This window comes from Syngnathoides biaculeatus, chromosome 19, assembly GCF_019802595.1.
Source record: "Syngnathoides biaculeatus isolate LvHL_M chromosome 19, ASM1980259v1, whole genome shotgun sequence".
Classification (NCBI taxonomy): Eukaryota; Metazoa; Chordata; class Actinopteri; order Syngnathiformes; family Syngnathidae; genus Syngnathoides; species Syngnathoides biaculeatus.
In genome coordinates this window covers 2642896-2662366 of record NC_084658.1, presented here as the reverse complement: position 1 = coordinate 2662366, position 19471 = coordinate 2642896, and the positions used below count along the sequence as shown (strand labels likewise).

At 39.9% G+C, this 19471-nt stretch overlaps 1 pseudogene; it reads right to left on the bottom strand.

Moving 5' to 3' along the window:
- Positions 1-15049: 15049 nt before the first annotated feature.
- Positions 15050-15168, bottom strand: LOC133493092 (5S ribosomal RNA; annotated as a pseudogene).
- Positions 15169-19471: the final 4303 nt, after the last annotated feature.

The window sequence follows — 19471 nt, the reverse complement described above, 5'->3', positions numbered from 1 at the left end:
CCAAAAGTGCATTTCTCACGTGTAGGCAAGTATTCAGGTTTCCATTTCCAGACTGCAGGTAATGTATATTTTACTACAATCACACATGCATAGATTTGAATAATTGTATTTTGGGGAAATTGACTTTGATTTAATCATTTGAGTGAGCCAAAACATTCGTCTCACACACACACACACACACACACACACACACACACACACACACACACACACGCAACGCACACGCCCACAGGCACACACGCGCACACATGCAGGCAATCATAAAAGCAACAAATCGTGAACTGAATAACATTCTGTTGTTATGTCAGTATTGATTTATAATATAAATTAATAATGAATATTTGTATTGCAGGTATACTTTGACTGTACCATGTGGAGATGCTTTTAATATTAAAAGCTTCAACTAAAAAATGTGCTGTCAATCAGAAGAGAGCGTTATTATATTTACCACAGCTTCCAAAACATTGATAAGCAGATCCCTGAAATGAAATCATGTAGTAGCCAGATGGATGTGACTCTAATCGTTTTATCTACAGTCCCTGAAATGTGAAAGCCAATGAACAAATGGTACAGTCCTAAACACATTCCCCCACCTTCTGTTTTCACATTAGCCGAGTCAAGGCAAGGGACAGGCTATAAAGGCATCATTTGGATGTCCTGGGTGTAATTGGAGAGTAATATAGTTTGCTCTAATGTTTTGCATGATAATAGTGTGTTGTCAAGTTCTTAGAGGATGGCAAGAGGAAGATAAAGGAAAGTCGATTCCAACAACTGGGAAGAAAACAGTCTGTGGAGGCCTTTGCCAGGATCACCTCTCCTCTATCTTGTCCCTGTCATGGAAAATCAATCTATGCACCCTGCCGACCGCTAGCTAATTGCAACCAGAGCTTTGTTGGTTGCCAAGAATGGTTACGGCACTGCTCATATCAAGCTCATAACAGTTGGGCCTAAAATGTGTCAGCATGGGTTTCAGAGTTTCATTTTCTCCATGCTGAGTGCATCCTGGTACCATTTTTCTCAATCTCTGTTTTTTTTTTTTTTCTTGCCAGAAATCATTCTACATTGTGTTAACTAGCAATGAGTACAAGATAGTTTGATCACGTGAATCCATTTCAGTAAGGAAAGGATTTTACATGAATTTGTAAACAGGTTAAGAAAAATACATTTAGCTATTTCAAATACACTACTCCTAATTCTGGCTTTTACAGTACCAACACTAACCACTCATTTGTCATGCTGTTTACAGCCTTTGGTCAACAAAAATTTAATTCAAGGTTTACTGTATGTTTTTCTTTACATATTACTTAGCCTAAAACTTTTCATAATCTGACCATGTTTGCGGCTTTGTTTTATCTGAAAACAACACATAGAAGTAGAAAATATTATGAAGTTGTGTCATAAGATTGATAAGTATCATGTCTAAAACTATCCTAATACTAGAATGATGCAAACAGGTTGAATAAAAATTGTCAGGAATATGAATCCTTTTTAATATTTAAAAGTTAATACCTTTCAGGAATAGCTCCTACATTATGACACTATTTTGTCACTTACTGACTAAAGATTTAAAATTTTGCAAGCGCTTATCTCTGTGTAAAGAAAATATGTAGACAACAGAAACATTGAGTTGGTTTCATAGTCGGTTTCTTTCAGCTTGTCCCTTTCAGGGTCACCACAGCGCACATATATGTTTGGCACAATTTATTTATTTTTTTTTACACTGGATGCCCTTCCTGACACAACCCTTCTCAGGGAATGGAGGCCCCTGTGGGATACAAACCCACAACGCCTGGTTTACCAAACCAGTGCTCTAACCACTGAGCTGCAGGGCCTCTGAGAGCAGAAATATTAAATAAAAAATGTTTTTGTGAATCTGTACTCAACAAACATTTGCTTTCACCGAAAAATATGATTATACTAACATTGTGTCACTGAAAAATGGTGTTAAAAGGTGCATTTTTCAAAATATAAAGTATTTGTTTGATCCTGCTGCTATGACTGCATTCATGCAGTGTATTTATTTATTGTGTTATTTTTATCTTTTATATGTTTTCTATTTGTAGCTATACTATGAAACACCCATTCAGTATGTAACAATCTTTTTAATCATACCAACAGATGGCGTTTATGTTTTGGATATAAAAGGCAAATTCACTGGGCGGCAAGCAAAACACTACACTGTTATAAAAATGAATGAAGGGGATGCTGGTAAATAAATAAATAAAATCCTCTTGCTAAATATATTTTTGTGCGGCCTCTGAACACTTTATGTTTTTTGTTTAAATAATAGGTCAGTAGTTTAAAACCTTGACCAAATGACCCCAAAAACTTTTCTTTTGGACATGCCTGGAAGTTACTCGTGCTAAGTAGAATTACTGTAAGCACACGGTTTAATAGTCCCCTACGGCTTAGCCTTGTCTGTGATTTCAAGGCAAAAAAAAGAAAAAAAAACTTGCTCTAAGGCAGCTCTTTAACTGGTGTTATGGTGCAAGGAAAATTGCCATTAGACAGTGGAACAAATAACCTTGAATTGTCATGGGTGTCTTTGCCGGGGATCTAAAACAACAACAAAGAATTAATCAAATTAAAAGGAACCCTTGTTATGAGATTTCTATTTAATTTCCAAAACCAAGCCCTTCATTTATTTTTTTAAAGTACAAATAAATGGGCAAGTCACACTTTAAGTACTCAGTAACAGTTTTATATTTCTGAAGAATTAGCAATCCTTTAAGCTAATTTGGATACATTGGCCTTATTGTGGGGTATGAAAATAGTGAGTGGAGTCCCACCCCTTTCCACACTCTTTATATGCCCCTAATGCAGTTTTGTTTCCCCCTTGTTGATCATTCACCAGTGAAAGCATATTAAATCCTACAGATTATTACAAATCTATGAATGCCATTAAGATTACCACACAATAAGCATTAAGTAGCGCATCCGACCAACTCAAGTGTCAACCTGCTAAATCATATCTTTGGATGGATGATGTGCCTTTTAATTTCATAAATAAAAACGTTTTTAAAAAGCATGTTAACGAATACAGTTGTTGTTTATTTACTTTACCTTGACCTTTTTATTACTAGAGTGAAGTATGATTGTGTGTGCAGATGCATGGTTCTGATTGCCATATTTGTATTTTTGCCCCCATTATTAACACATGAATTATGAAAAGGCACAGAACTAATAGGAACTGGTTAGAGCATGGAGGTCACAGTTCTGAGGACCGGGGTTCAAATCCTGCCCCCACCTTTGTGGATGTTGCATTATCTCCCCGTGGGTGTGTGGGTTTTCTCCGGGAACTCCGGATTCCTCCCTCATCCCAAAAATCTGCAACATTCATTTGAGACTCTAAATTGCCCTTTGGTGTAATTGTGAGTGTGACTGTTGTCTGTCTCTATGTGCCTCACAATGGACCTTTCCGACCTGTCAATCACTCGTATAATAATAGCCAATCAGATAGCCCCATTGTCTTAACCCCTGGCTTGACACGCCCCTCCCGCTGTATTGTCCCACAAGCAATGCTGGTTGTCAGTAGGGTGCGCTTAGAAAAGTTAATGTTATGAAGAAAATGGTCCTCAGATGCGCTTGGGGAGCGTGGAATTCTGATGCAAGATATCCTGCTAGTTTACGAGGGGCCCGGTTGATTCATTTTCCAAAGCCTAAAACACAGTTGCCGAAGTGTCTACGATGGATTAAGGCTCGAAGAAGAGCGCACGTACAACTAATTGTGAAAAATATCAACAAACACAAGGCTGTATGTTCGAAGGTAAGTGAGGAAGAAGTATCTTCTCTGAGTTTGAATGAATTATTATCAGTGCTTTATACATTGCAGGAGAACAACTTTCACTTCATTACTGTGTCACTAACCTGCTGAATGAAGTGTGTAATGTTTTATGCCGAAGAGTCGGGTTAGGGATACGTAAATGCGCGGTGTCATGCAAGAGAAATGTCTCTTTGCCTAATTGTATCACATCAGACTTTTAAGACAGAGCACTGTGTTCGTTTAGGAGCCAACTCAAATGAATACACCCACTCACTTATAAAGACTACAATGATATTACTTGTGATCTTTCCAAGTAAAGATTACTCACCCTGCTTTACATGTGCAGTACGATGCCACTATTTTATCCTGTTGGATTTCAATATGAAGTTTGTGAGGCGCCAAACGTTTTTGCATTGATCGCCAACATTTCGCTGTAACTCTGACATTCTGTCCAGCTCCATCCAAAATCTTAATTCTGTGTACATATCCTTGTGTGAAATAGTTGAGACCTTTCTGTACAACGCTCTGGACAAGTCTGACACATTTGGCAAAAAACATACCCAATATTATCTGGAATACCCGATAGAGAATCCCCTTCAAACCTGTTCTGTTCAATCGCCATTTTGTAAGCTTGTGGGACATGGCTAAGGGGGCGCAGCTTAAATCGCCATCGGAAAGGTCCATTGCTGGCAACCAGTTCAGGGTGTGCCTCACCTCCTCCCCAATGATAGGTGGGAAAGTCACCCACACCACTGTGACACTTGTGGGGATAAGTGATTCGGAAAATGAATGAATGAATGAATCATTATGAGAAATACAAAATAAAAAGTAAATAATGTATTCCCATTTTAAATAAAAGTCTTAATCAAGAAGTGTATTGACAAATCTATTGAAATCTTTCCAAAAAGTCCAAGAGTGTGAGTGGATCCAAAATGTATATCAATATCCCTTTTACATTTAGTCACATAACAGTCAGCCAGATAGTATTTGGGCAGTATTTTCAAAGTCACTTCTAGAACTTGGCTTGTCATCAAGTACTGATTGAGGATAGAAGAGACCTTTTTTAAGTTAATATTATATGCAAAACGGTTCCAATGAGAGACAACAATGGAAATGGAGACTCAACACTTTCCGAATGGAGACTCAACACTTTCCGAAACAAGGATTCTTGTCACAAAATTAATATAAAGTCAAATGAACATGAAAAATATGCACCTCTAAAGGATAAGGGGAGAAACAGGGTGGGACATTAGCAGAAAGTTATTTTTAAAGAGCATTGTAACCCAACTCCAAACCAAAAACATCTCATTCTTCCCAATATCCTCATTTAAAACATTAGTACATGATCACTACTTGTAGCCTTTTATGAACCTTTTATGACCTATGATTTAATGTAAGGTATTTTGGAGATGTGTTACTATCTCACATTGTACAGGCTGTTGTATACTATCAGCACGTATTTCTTTCTGTTTTATATTTTTTATTTGTTTGTTTGTTTTGCTTTAATCTTTGTTGATGTTTTTAAAGTTCTGCAGCCATTTTGGCACTGCAAGTTAGAATGATTTCTCAATTGTCTTACTCGCACAAGCAGACGGATGAGCTAGCTAGCTAGCTAGCTAGCTAGATAGATAGATAGATAGATAGATAGATAGATAGATAGATAGATAGATAGATAGATAGATAGATAGATAGATAGATAGATAGATAGATAGATAGATAGATAGATAGATAGATAGATCGCACCTTCCAAAATGTGTTTGTTATACATATTTATTTAACAAATAATTTTTTATACAAAATGGTGTGAAATCTACATTAACTTGCTCCCATTTAAGGGACACTCATTTTTTATGGTCGTTTCTGTTTCATATATGGAAGGAAAGTTGTTTTCCCAACTTTCATCCATAAAAACAGTAGAAATAAAGTGTTTTTCAAGGTGTCATCTCCTCTTCTTTATAGCCAAGCAGTTTAGGCAAGTGCCATATGCCCTGATTAAAGCTAACGGCAGGCCAAGGAGCACAGGGTGGCTGTTTTGTCATTAGCCCCTCGCGAGGCTACGGTGGAAACTCATTTAGCCCCATGCTGGACCTTCATTATCATAGACTTGTATCAGATGGCATCTCTGGCTAGGATCTCTGGCTCCTGGCTAACGGGTGGGAAGTTGCTGCGGCCTCGGCCCCTCTCCAGCCTCAGCAGGGAGAGAAAAAATGGCTTTAAAATGGTGGGAAAGACTTTGTGTATGATTTGTAATTTCGTAAGGAGAAATAAAAAGACTACTGTCGAGGATGAGGTGGTGGTGTGGAACCTGAGTTTAAAGGTCAATTACACAGTTTGCAGCTAGGGTCCTGCAGCCTTACTATATGGGGAAAAAAAAGTAGTGTTAAACTCAATTGACAGCAAAACACAAAAGAAATGGAAGCAAAGCAAAGCACATTTATTTATATAGCGCATTTCAAACACAAGGTAACTCAATGTGCAATATAAAGAAATAAAAAAAAATTAAGATGGGAAGAAAACAATAAAAATGACAAAATATATATATTAAATAAATGAAAATTAAAATAATTACAAATAAAAGTACAATTAGAAATTGCGTACAGTGTAAGAAATATCATGAAAGTGCAAATACTCTAAAAAGCATGAGAAAAAAGAAAGATTTTCAACCTGATCTAAAAACATTCACACTTGGGATGACATCACCTCTGTTGGCAACTTCTTCCATTTGTGTGCAGCATAATAGCTAAATGCTGTTTCACCATGGCGCACCGTGGTGCAGCTATAAGGCGTTGGCCTCAGAGTTCTGAGATCCAGGGTTGAATGCCTGGCCGGCCTATGTGGAGTTTGCATGTTCTTCCCGTGCCTGCATGGGTTTTCTCCGGGCACTCCAGTTTTCTCCCACATCCCAAAAACATGCATTAATTCGACATTCTAAATTGACCCTAGGTGTGATTGTGAGTGTGACTGTTGCCTCCTGCCCAATGACAGCTGGAATAGCCTCCAACCGCTCCTGCGACCCTTGTAAAGATAAGCGGCTAAGAAAATGGATGGATGGATGCTTCGCCATGTTTGCCTTGGACTCTGCTCTCCACTATTTGACCTGATCTCAGAGCTCTACTGGATTTGTATTCCGTGAGCATTTCTTTCATGTATTAAGGACCTAAACCAGTTAGTGATTTTTAAACCAGTAGCATAACTTTAACATCTATTCTAAAGCTGAGTGGAAGCCACTGTAGCGACTTTAGAATTGGAGTTATATGCTCTGACCTCTTTGTACTGGTCAGAACCCAAGCAGCAGCATTCTGAATGAGCTGCGGCTGTTTAATGCTCTCTTTGTAGAGTCCAATCTGAAGACCATTACTGTAGTCGAGTCTATTTGAGATAAAAGCATAGATGAGCTTTACCTTGTCTGCTTGACACATAAAAGCCTTCACTCTATGTTCTTCAGATGGTAAAAGGCAGTTTTTGTGATTGATTTGATATGACTGTTGAAAGTAAAGTTAGTACCTATCAGAGCACAAAAGTTTCGGACTTGGTGTTTGGTTTTTAACGATTGTTAGTCCGGGCATTTACTAACAGCAATTATCTTTTCTTTATTGCCAAAAACAATTGTCTCAGTTGTGTTGTGGACTTTAGACTGTGGCACAATGCCTCAATATAAGTGTAGTCATGTTGAGACACTGCTAAATACAACTGTGTCATCTGCATAACTATGATAGTCAAAATTGAAGTTTGGAAGAATTTGACCCAAGGGTAGCATTTACAGGCCGAAATGGAAGCGTCCAAGAACTGACTCATGAGGGACCACATTGGTCATTGCCATTTGTGGAGACTGAGCACTTCCAATGGTTACAAAGTAGCTCCTTTCCTCCAGATAGGACTTAAACCATTTAAGAACCATTTAGTCCTACCCACGCTTTCAAAATTGTTCATCAGTATGTTATGATCTACCGTATCAAAAGCTGCAAAGACATCCAATAAGAGAAAAATTGAGACCTTTCCCGAATCAGTATTCAACACTATATCATCTGAATATGGCCTGAGATTTGCCACACTACCTGTATAGTAATGGAAAACAAATACATACATGTTGGTGTTAATGGGATTGAAGTCAGGGTTTTCAAATCCATCCTTCACAGACCTCGTTTCGGGGACAGTCATGCTGGAACAGATAAGTGTTTTCCCCAAGCTAGCCACACGAAACTGGTCAAAAGGTCTCGGCATTATAAAAAACTAAGAATAAATTGGAAATAAGTAGTCGAGCACGGGATGGGCACCTCATTGGTCACATGCCACACTCTGAGTAAATTCTCAATTGATGAAAAACGACTGATATATTTTTTAACATTCCCAGATTCTTTTGGGTCGGGGAAATTATAATCATTTTCTCTACTATACCTGATGACGTTTTACGTTATGGCACAATTCACCACTAGAGGGCAAATTTCTCTTGGTAATGCTTCCACCAGGTCTCCTCCAACAAGAATATAATCAAGGACAGGAAGTAGCTCTTTTTTTACACAAATTTAAGGCAAGCCTGTTTACCATGTTTGTTAGGAGACATAATCAGCCATGTTTTTTTTATTTGCCATGATGAGTCATACTGGACAAACTGAGGCTTTATTATCTTGTGGTAGGAGACTTTTTGCATAACCATTACCAGGAAGACTATACGAGCATCTTATATGGAGTATTTAGTAAGTCTCCAGTAAATGCTTGCTGTTCTGAACTTAGTTTAGCATACAATTGAACTACGTAGTACTCGACCACAATCCATTCCAGAAGGTGCTTCAAGAAGTGATTTGTTCAAAATCTGAATTGATATTTCCCATTACAATTAATGAGAAAAACAAATAATGCATCCTAGGCCTAAAAAATAGGACTTTTAAAGCATTTTTTTAGCATTTTCTGATAAACTGCATCGTAGAAATAAATGTATAGTTTAAATATTTTATATAATGAAATAATGTCAGAAATCTATTTATTTTTTGCTTAATATGTATGCTTTAGTAGCAGAGTAGGCTAGGCTGGGAGTGCATTACCAAAACGAATGGGGACGTTCGAGAACCAGGTATTCACTGTATATTGCACACAACACACAATCAGGGTTTCATGTAAACGACTGGCATCTTAAATGTAGGCTGAAAGCTAAACAAGAGACATTCAACGAACTACAGGTACCATAAACACACTTGAAGGATAATGATTAACTTTATTTATTAGGACAAACACAAACTGTGAATGGTGTGATGGTTGTTAAACTTCGGGACAATTTCAGCCGTAAAATGTCAGATGTCAAGAATGCTGTCACTCCTATTAAAGCTAAGTCAATCTTGAGGTGATCTAGAACACTGTGGAGGAGACCTCTAAATCAAACCGTAAGTGAAGAAAAAATAAATTCCATATTGACTAAGACCTGTACACACAGTCTTTGAAATTTTAACCAGGAGTTAGTCAGGGATAGACACCAGCACTTTTCTGAAATTATCATTAAGAACTACAAGTGACCTAAAATTCTGGACCACTGATACAGCTCAGCACCATTGTATACTGATGTACCTTGCATCACCGCATGAGCCAATCTCGCACAATGCAACATAATTACCAATATAAATTTTGTCATTACCTGAGTGTACTCCGATGACTTGATCTGAAGGGAATTAGCCAGTGTTGCATAGTCTGGACAATAGCTGCTGACAGCCAGCCTTAGGGACACTTCCAAAGGTTCATCGGTGATGGTGCCATGGTACTTGGACTTAATGATCTTCATGTGGGAAATGGTGAACATACAAGTGGAACCAAATAATGCAGACAGGAAGCACATTTCCTCATGTTGGAGTACTTCAGCTCTGTGAGTAAGTTCCAAAACCGCAATGAGAAACACTCACAATCTCTGATGTCTTTTTATGTTTGCTGTGTTAAATCATTAGCCATGGGTTGTGTAACTGTACTTCTTGACAGGTGGAGACCTTTGATTAAAGATAATATTTCTGCCTTATTTTTAAAGTCCCAAAACAATGCATCAGCTGCTTCAACGATTGCCTCTTGTACCACCTCTGCTTCATGGAAGGACTTCTTGTACTTAATGATGACATGACTCACCAGGAACATGGCAAACGCCTTCAGTGGCGGCTTTCGCTTTTGAAGTATGTTGTGTGAAAAATAACCGCTGTCTGGACAACTGGGATTTTAGTTCCTTCACCTTTCTCTTTCTCAGCTCACTTTTTCCCAGGAAGTCAGTGTCATATTTTCCATGCAGTCCTAAAATGGCGCTCCACGTTGCCCGTCTTTGGTAATGTGATGGCAGACTGGCAGATCAAGCATATGCATTTTGTAAATGTCACCATGAAAAAATACTCCTCCTCCCGTTCTGTATGAAAGTGGTAAGTTGTTCTCTTCTTACTTGGTCCAGCTCCCCTACTCATTTATATATACTTTCTTAAGTTTAAGTTGAGTCATGTGATGTCATATGGCAAAAGCACTACCTTCGCAATCAACTGGTTGACACATTGAGCACCCCTGTGCTAAATGACATTAGGTTGAATATTGACTCAGAAAAGGTGCCAATTCTGGTCTTGTTCGATGTCAGTGCAGCTTTTCATACAGTAGATCATAGTATACTGCTGAAGCAGTTGGAAACTTCAAACAGTCCTGAGTGTCATGATCCTGCCGGTCCAGCCCTAGCTGCGCTAGTGTCCACGCGGTCACGCTGATTGGGAGGCACTCACCTGTGTCTCATGCTGGCTGACTGGTCCCGGTGTATATAGGACCATGGGGACGACTGGTCTGGCGCCAGATCGCTGAGGTTCATGCCCCGTTCCAGAACTTCCGTATCTCTGATCCTTTTCCCGTGTGTACCGACCTGACTCCTTTGATACTACTACCTGCTTTGATCGATTTCCCGTGTACTGACTCCTGCCTGCCCGCTGACCTGCTCTCTACACCCGACGTCCTGACTACCGCTGCTGCACCTGACTGCCTGCCCGATCCCCGACCGTGGAACAATACATTTTTTTCCCGAATTATGTCTGAGTCTCCCGTGTACTCCTGCATTTGGGTCGTGACACTGAGATGGTTCAAGTCCGACCTCTGAGGAAAGGAGTTATTTTGTAACCATTGGACCGGTTCAATCTCATCAAATGGCAATGTCTATGGCGTCCCTCAAGGGTCAGATCTTGGAACCCTTCTGTTCAGCCTGTATATGCTACCTTTGAGCGCTACCCACTTCAGAACTTCAATTTTGACTATCATACCTATGCAAATGACACAGTTACATTTAGCATTGTCTCAACATGACTACAGTTCAATTGAGGTGTTGTGCCACTGTCTAAAGCAGATCAATAATTGGATGAGCCAATTTTTTCTTCAATTAAACCACAACAAAACTGAGATAATTGTTTTTCGCAAAAAAGAAAAGACGATTGTTGTTAGTAAATACTGGGACTCACTGTCATGGGTGTATCCTTCCTCGACCCAGTATGCACCTGCTCCAGTGAGCAGGTGCACCCACCTGCTTCTAGATCAAGTTAATTACCGTCGATATATTTTGCCACGTATGCGTTCTGGTCCTTTGCCAGATCGTTGTACCTTGATGTCACGTTCCCGCAGTTCCATGTTCATGTCTTTGATCCTTTGTGTACCGAACCCTGCCTCGTAGACAACTTTGCCTCTTCACCTTCGCCTACTGGTGCCTGTTTGGACTGTCTATCTATGTGTTGACCTTGGATCTAATAAATACGCTCCCTGAACTGTACCTGGTCTTGTGAGTCATGTATCTTGGGTTCAGCCTTGAGTTCTGGTCATTACACTCACTACTTTTAAAAGACAAAGACAAAGTCCAAAACCTTGGTGTTCTAACAGATTCCGACATGACTTTCCACAGTCATAGCAAATCAATTACAAAAACAGCCTTTTAACGTCTGACGGACATATCCAGAATGAAGGCTTTCATGTGTGAAGCAGATCAGGAAAAGTTTATCCATGCTTTTATCTCATAGACATGGTTATTGTAACGGTCTTCTTACTGGATTCCCCAAAAGGATCATTAATGGAATAAGCCGCTGAACAATGAAAAGCCCTAATTCGACAGGATTCTCTGCACAAACACAATTACGGACAGTGCTGATTTCTCGGATTTATCCTCGTCTGCTCTGCTGAAGAAATAGCAGCATTGGTAGATTGGGAAAGCGGAGGAATACATCCATACAGATTTGAACCAGTGGCTGTAAATACTGATGAATATTTGGATGGGTTTTCTGACAGGATTGACGCGGAATCTGACTCGCTAACCAACCACAGGCGCAGAACGGTTGAATGCTGATTGTGTGGAACAATAATGTGCTGGTTTAAGCAGGGGAACCTTTTGTGCCATGCATGATTTCAAACCATGACATCTTAGTGTATTACCAACAGTCACCTTGGAAACAGTGGTCCCAGCTCTTTTGAAGTCATTGACCAATTCCTGCCGTGTAGTTCTGGGCTGATTCCTCACCTTTCTAAGGAACAATGAGACGCCACGAGGTGATATCTTGCATGGGGCTCATCTCCGATTGACATTGACCGTCATGTTTAGCTTCTTCGATTTTGCATTGATTGCTCCAACAGTGGACCTTTTTTCACCAAGTTGTTTAGCAATTTCTCCGTAGCCCTTTCTAGCCGTGTGGAATTGTATAATTTTGTCCCTGGTGATTTTGGACAGCTCTTTGGTCTTGGCCATGTTACAAGTTTGAGTCTTACTGATTGTATGGGGTGGACAGGTGTCTTTATGCACCTAACGACCTCACACAGGTGCATTTGATTCAGGATAATACATGGAGTGGAGATGGACTTTTAAAGGCAGACTAACATGTCTTTGAGGGTCAGAATTCTAGCTGATAGACAAGTGTTCAAATACTTATTTGCAGCTGTATCACATAAATAAATCGTTAAGAAATCATACATTGTGATTTCTGGATTTTTCTTTTTAGAGTATATCTCTCACGGTGGACATGCACCTAGGATGAAAATTTCAGAGCCCTCCATGATTTCTAAGTGGGTGAACTTCCAATATAGCTTGGTGTTCAAATACTTATTTTCTTCACTGTATGTCGTACGGCTCAGGGCGACCACATTTCACTAGCCACTGGGTCCTTAAATGCTTCTTTTTCTTACTGGGCAGAATATGCCACTGAACCTTCCTCAGATTATTTCTATCCGAATGATGGCAATATTTCGCAATACAGTTGGTCATTTTTACGTGTCCGATTATAGTGGTACTGCATGTGATTACACTACAATTCAGCCATGATATCTTTGGTTCCGCACAGAATACATCACATCTACACAAGTAGGTCATGTGGGTCGCCAAAATGGTGGCGCCCATGAAAAGTTGTAATTGCCAATAAAAAAACTTTAAATGATATCGGATTAACCTCGAATTTTCAAAGTACAGTACATATGACGTATCAGATTAAGGCTTTTCATTGTTCAGAAGACTTTTTCTTTAAAGAGCTGCAGCTCATTCAGAATGCCGCAGCTCACGTTCTGACCAAAACAAAGAGGTCAGACCATATCACTCTACGTAACTAAAGTCTTTACACTACCTTCCAGTTGGCTTAATAAACAATAGATAATAAAGTTCTGCTATAGGGCTATAAATCCCAAAATAGTTTAGGTCCTAAATACTGTACGTGAAAGAAATGCTTATGGGATAAAAACCCAGTAGGGATGAGATCGACAGACTCAGGTCAAATAGTGGATCGCAGAGTCCTAAGCAAACATGGTGAAGCAGCATTTAGCTTTTATGGTATATACAAATGGGATAAATTGCTAACCAAAGTCACATCAACCCTAATTGTGAATATTCTTAAATTTTGGTTAAAAGGCTTATTTTTTGCATGCTTTTTATAGTATTTCAAATTTTAAGTGGTATTTATTGCACATTACACTGTACAATGTCCTTATGTACTTTACATGTAACCACTAAACTGTGTTGTTAGATTTAGCGCTTGCTGGTGATTTATTGGTAGATGTTGCAGAAGACTGGAAGAGACCACTGACAAAATGCTGGCAGTGGGAATTGTGTTCTTCTCGTAGACTGAACTTACGCAACCATAGAGACACTCATACAGACACACACATACATACTCTGTGTGGCTCGCTTCTCTTTCCCTCTCTTCTCCATCTATCTCCACTCCTCTCCATCCTTACTTTCTTTGTGTCACTCCACCATCAGTGCTCACAGCTGTGCCTCCCTCATGTAAATGCACTCACATGGCAAAGAGATGCTTGCTGCTCCCGACACAAGCATGTACACAAGCGTCAACATGTTATACAGAAATGATCAGCTTCAAGTGTTCTGAAGTAAATGACAGCAACACATTTCCCACTATTTGCTGACAGTCTTGCTAGCGCCTGGAATAAAACAAATCAATGAACCACAGGCAGGCAATATATTCCAATAACAAAGAGATACTTGTCATCTTTATCTTTAGTTGTTTTTTTTTTTTTTTTGGGGGGGGGGTGAAAGCATCTCTGTCTTCTTTAACATGAGGACATGGATACACTTAAAAAAATAAAGTTGGGTGCTCTCCCTCATTCTTTCAAACGAAACCAGAGGAAAACAGGCATTTAACCATGACAAAACAAAAGTACTGTAATAGAATTTCCAATCTTGGCAAAACTGACAAGGGTAAGAAAATGATATCAAAGAACAATGTCAAGGATGCCTCATCTTGTCAAGGTGCTACATAAATATGCATCTAATTAACATGATGTCCTATTATTGTTACCTGAAAGCATGCACGGAGTGTACTCGCTTGGGCTTCCTAAAGGAGAATGTCTTGACACCACATATCAGCCAGAGCTATTGGATTCGCTGACTTTTAACTGGGTTAACCCACTTCCTGCTGAATACAAATTCAATTTTAACATGCTGCAGTCTTTTATTCGCCACATGTGCCCCCCTATCGCATTTGCATTGCTCTCAATAGACTGTCAAAACCAAGCAGAAACCATTTCCCTCAATTGAATATAAACAAAATGGTAAAATTAAAATGAAGCGTTATTGCTGGTGTAAAAAAGTAGAAGAGAGTGATAGATGGAGGTCGACTGTGAATCTTCTCAGGTAGAGATTGATTCATTTAGTTTCCCATCTCCTACGAGTGCTATTGTCTTCTTCTTTTCCTTTCGGCTTGTCCTGTTAGGGGTCGCCAAAGCGTGTCATCTTAGATGAACGCATATTTGTTTGGCACAGTATTTACGCCGGATGCCCTTCCTGACACAACCCCTCTGCATTCAGCCAGGTAGCGAAGCCTACAGCACCTGGTATTCCCAGGCAGTCTTCCATCCAAGTACTAACCAGGACCATACCCAGGTAGCTTCCGAGATCTGACGAGATCGGGCGTTCTCAAGGTAGCATGGCTGTAAGCCCCACTAGTGCTATTCTCATTACCGAATATTTAAACTGAAACAATGTGAGAATTTAATCAAATCAGAATGACAAACTTGACAAGAAAACTATTCTGAAAAAAAAGTCAATTGCAAGGTCGCACGGTCTGGCAGCTGTCGATCGTTGGCCTCACATTTCTGAGGGCCTTGGGTTCAAATTCCGGCCGCGTCTGTGTGGAGTTTGCATGTTCTCCTCTGCTTGTGTGATTTTTTTTTTCCCGGGCAGTCTGGTTTCCTCCGACATCCCAAAAACATGCATTAATTGGAGACTCTAAATTGCCCCCAGGTGTGATTGTGAGTGTGACTGTTGTCTGTCTCCATGTGCCCTGGGATTGGCTGGCAACCAGTGCAGGGTGTACCCTCCCTCCTGTCCAATGACAGCTGGACTTGGCTCCAGCGCTCCTGCGACCCTTGTGAGGATAAGCGGCTCAGGAAGTGGATAGTTGGATGGAAGTAAATTAAAAAAAAACAGATGTATATTATTAGACTAAAATTTGTGAGAAAATAAATACTCATATGAGTATTAATGTCAATGTAGTTCACCATGCAATAACCTCATAAGCCCTCTATAAAGAGTTTTTGTTTTCTTTTGTTTGGTCTTCTTGTGTCCATGTGACTGTCCTCTCAATGGGGTAATGGGTTTCCTCAAGCAAAGGGAGGGTGAACAAGGCCTAAACAAAGCCAGATGAGGGAGTCAGGAAGCCTTTCAGGACTTCATTATCTCTTCTCTCTGGAAGAGGAAGGTTAAGAGCCCGGCAAGCTGGTACTATTTAGTTGCTAAAGATCAACTGGGACACTCAAATGGCTACTCCACAGACCCACTAACGTGTGTATGTACGACACAAAGGTGACATATTCTACACGGCCACAACGCAGACAAAATTCACACTCACTGTCTTAGTGTAGCTCGTTATAGAGGAAAACATATTGATCAGCTGCAGGGGTGGGTCACACTATTGCAATATCCTTGGCTGAGTCCTCCCCCCAGAGTACATAAACACTTGAACACCTTGATTCACATCAGTGGATAAGCAGCACAGTTTTGAGTTACTTCAATATAATTATCATTATTCTTATTATTATTTTATGAGTCCACCACCCATCAACTGGCTGAGAGGAACCCCCAAAGATGGTTAGCCTATGACCTAACTGGTGGCTAGTACATCTCATTGTGGTGAGAAAAGCCCCATGACAACCTGGTGGGATATGTATATTCTAACCAATGGAGATTTAAGGAGGATATATTTTCAAATAGGTAGGTATGTGGAGGCATAAGAAAAATGTTTTAAAAATGTGCTGAGGTGTCAGTGGACACACCAATAGCAATTTAGAGCCGAAACAACAGATCGATATTTCATGATTTTTGAAGCCACATTTTGGAAATTTGCCAATTAAAAAAATATATATTCTTATTCATCAGGTTTGTTAACAAAAAATCTCTGTGTTGCATCAAATTTAGAATATGTATTTATTTCTCAATTTACAGGGACTAATCAACTGACATTGTATTCACTTCAATTTTGCTCCAGTGAACATTGTGCAAATCGTGATACCTGTTATAGTTATAATTGACAATCTAAACGACATTTACTGCACAGTGTACTGCACAGTGCACACACCTGCCAGAACATTCAGTAATATCAGATTCACACGAAAGAAGGTAACCTAAACATTACAAAAACCTCCCTCACATGTTGCAATGCAAACCATGAACATAATCCACCCAAATTTAGTTCCATCCCTGCAGAATTTGGGTGAATGATAGGGTACATGCTGGACTCGTTGTGAGCCAATCACAGGTCATATTTATATAAACAACTCTTCTCAAATTCACACCAATGGACAATTGTCAAATTAATTAATCTATGACAATGTACAAACCCCCAAAAACAAAAATATCTACATTTGTGACAAAATATTTTTGGTATTGCATTTCATTACTTCCTGCACGAGTACTTCATCCTTCTTGCCCCTACAGGAATAGCCAAATGTGTTTATCTGTTTTATTTTTATTGTTTGTTCGTCTCAATGTTCTTGTTGTTTTTGTTTTTCCCGACGATTATGTGTGCCCTGTTTTTAATGTTGAAAATTTTATGCATGACACATTTTCCCAGGATTCCCTGGAAGAAAAGATCCTGTATCTTAAAGGTACAATTCATTGATAATAGATAAATAGAAAAACAAACAAAACAATTATGAGTTCAAAGAGGGGTATGCAGAAATTGCAGTGACAAGAAATGTATTTATTTTCCCCCTCAATAAAATGTCCAGCTTCCTTCTACTGTGAGTAAGAAAATCTTCAGCCTGTGCAAAGTTTTAGACAGGGTGCAATAATACACTAGTTATACTGCTTTTATAAAGGATTTAATGGGTGGGTGTTGTTCAAATGTATTTGTTATTAGGACATTCGTTTTCACATAAATACCCATAGCTCAGTGGTTAGACCATTATTTTGGTAAACCAGGGGTATTGAGTTCGTTTCTCACTGGGGCCTCCACTACCCAGAGAGGGGTTGCGTCAGGAAGGGGATCCAGCGTAAAAACTGCCAAATAAATACGAGCGTTCATCTGTGATGACACGCTGTGGCGACCCCTAATGGGACAAGCCGAAAGAAAGTATGCAGACAAATACATAAATGCTGCGGGTCGTCAAGGAAGCCTCTTTGTGAGTGTGTGTGTGTGGTGTGTGTGTGTGTGTGTGTGTGTGTGTGTGTGTGTGTGTGTGTGTGTGTGTGTGTGTGTGTGTGTGCTTTAGACAAGTACTGTCTTCCAACTGACCATGTGAGAAAGCAGAAGCAAGCTGAACAAATGGCTATCATGGATTTAGAGGCATGCAGCTCAAATTCAATGAGTGTGTGATGACGGACGAGGCAGGGGAAGGAGAGGGATGGACACTGACGAGGTCTGTAAGTTGACAGTTTTGTATGCATGTATGGAGGATTGGTGAAGCAGTTTGGTACCTCTTTTAAATCTGATTTAAACGGGAGTTGATGTAAATCCATGCGCCACACGTGTTCACTCAGTGTGTGTTGGCTTCAAGCACCACCTAGTGCTGTATTGTGGCACCTCACCTGTGAAGTCAGGCATCAGAATACGAGGAAAACTTTACACAGACCACTCGTTCAGATGCTGTTATTTGCTGTTTACATGGCATTAAAATACCTGGTTTACTAAACCACATTATGCATCATTTTTTATATAATTTAACAGTAAAGTCAATTTCCTTTCGAAAATCAATTATTTTTTTTTTTACTAATATGGGTATTGTAATAACAAGCAGTGGTTATCTATGAAAAGGACATCATTGTTTCATTTTAGTTTTTATTAAAGTATTTTTCTATCTTTTAATGGCAAAATGTCTTTACTGTAAGGTGTCAGAAATTAAGTTTCTGTGTTTACAACATCCATCCATTTTCTTAGCTGCTTATCCGCACAAGAGTTGAAGGAGTGCTGGAGCCTATCGCAGCTGTCGACGGGCAGGAGGCAGGGAACACCCTGAACTGGTTGCCAGCCAATCGCAGGGCACATAGAGACAAACAGCCGCACACACAAACACATCCTTGGGCAATTGAGTGTCCAATTTATGCTGCATGTTTTTGGGATGTGGGAGCAAACTGAAGTGCCTGGAGAAAACCCACGCAGGCACGGGGAGAACATGCAAACTCCACACAGGCGGGTCCGGGATTGAACACGGGACTTCAGAACTGTAAGGTGTTGTTCATATAGCATTAAAATATCTGATTTGATGAAACAACATTTTTTTCAGCTCATTTACTCGCCACACAGTTAGAATTATATTAACGTCATGCAATATTACCATAAATGATGTGACTTGTCTTATTCGAGCATAACACCTCTAGACTACTGGAGCATTTTGAGCCACGTATAATGTCACAGTGTATTCTATGCTCATGCAGCCATCACCATCAGCCACCAGATAACAATTAAGGCACACATGGCTAAGCAAACTCCCCCCACCCCAACCGCTTGCTCGGCACTCATTTCAATGTGCCCTTGAACACAACATACTGTCAACACACATCCATCGCAGGCGGCCTACTCCAAGTTAGCACTGCAGACCCATGTAGACCTTTCAAACAGGCTGGTGACAGTGATGTGAGGCTGTCGCGCTACATCAAGGTAATTCAGTCTGAGCTTCAACTTTGCCCCTCCTCCTCCCGACCCGACTGCACCCCGACAAACCCCCACCCTTGTCAGTCAAACGCACCATGACCCTCGGGCCTTGGGATTCAGCTCCCCAGACCTGTTTATTTTTATCACAACA